General features: G+C 41.0%; 1 non-coding gene across 1 annotated transcript; it reads right to left on the reverse strand.

The window, feature by feature from the left end:
- Positions 1-398: 398 nt before the first annotated feature.
- trnaa-ugc lies at positions 399-474 on the reverse strand. Its single transcript has one exon. It is a non-coding gene; the product is annotated as a tRNA-Ala (tRNA).
- Between the last annotated feature and the right edge of the window lie 749 nt (positions 475-1,223).

The following is a 1,223-nucleotide window of genomic DNA, read 5'->3' on the forward strand; positions in this document are numbered from 1 at the left end:
TCGCCTGATTTAAATGTTCTCGTAGCATTTCATTGCTTTTTGAATGCTTATTATCTCCCCATGTGAAGAAGGTGGAGGAAGGACAAGTTGTGGGGTAATGGAGTTTGAATTGCATCTAAATGCTTTTAATACTGTGGCTTGAAGTGCATTAGGGGGACAGATTAGATTTCAGCTTTTTTCTGAGGCCATTTCCTTGGCACCACCCTCCCTATGTTTGTGTGGTCAGATCTACCTACACATATCCCTTCCCAGTCCCCAGACTTATGTTACCAATGATTGTTTCCGGATGAGATCACAGCCCAAGGTCACCGCCCTTCATTAAAACTAAGTCTATACATTTTAGTAGATGTTCTTACCCGGATCGACTTACAGTAGTGAGTTCATATATTTTCTCGTACTGGTCCCCCGTGGGAATCGAACCCAAAATCCTGGCATTGCAAGTGCCATGCTCTACCAACTGAACCACACGGGACCACCCTTATGCTAACAGACCTATACTAAATATTGGTTTATGTACAGATTTTAAACAAGCAAGCCTAAGTAATACCAAACATGAGAGGACAAACATCCCCTTATAAACTTTCATATATGCACAACTTGGCAGAAATATGTTCAAACCAGCAATTCAGCAGACATGTTGACATTTATTTCCAGCTGTCATTGATTCATAGGAACAGTTAGATTGTTGAACTTGGAATGGAAGTGCATCAGTGTGAAAAACATCTACATTCTGTACATTGATATTTAACAGCTATACAGAAGCACAAAGGAGACTCATATCCATGATATATGGCATAAATGAGTGTGCTATAATGAGGTATACCAGTGGAGGCTGGTGGGAGGAGCTATATGAGGACGGGCTCAATGGAATGGCTGGAATAGAATAAATGTTGTTTCCATATGTTTAATGAGTTTGATACCTTTCCATTATGTCCATTCCAGCCTCTACAATAAGCCTGTCCTCCTATAGCTCCTCCCACCAGCCTCCATTGATACATACATGACAGCAGTGAAAGTCATGTAGAGCCATGTACAGAAACAGGCCAATCCCAGAGCCTGAGATGAGTTATAGAGAATATATGTTTGTGTGGCAGGATATGACATTTATAGCTCTATCATTGAAATTGATTTTGCTAGTCATTACCCCCACGACTGATGACATCCCCCTTAATTCTGGACCATTGTGCTGCCTGTGTGTTATTGACTACATTGCTTTAATTCTG

The sequence above is a fragment of the Oncorhynchus mykiss genome, chromosome 24 (genome assembly GCF_013265735.2).
Source record: "Oncorhynchus mykiss isolate Arlee chromosome 24, USDA_OmykA_1.1, whole genome shotgun sequence".
Classification (NCBI taxonomy): domain Eukaryota; kingdom Metazoa; phylum Chordata; class Actinopteri; order Salmoniformes; family Salmonidae; genus Oncorhynchus; species Oncorhynchus mykiss.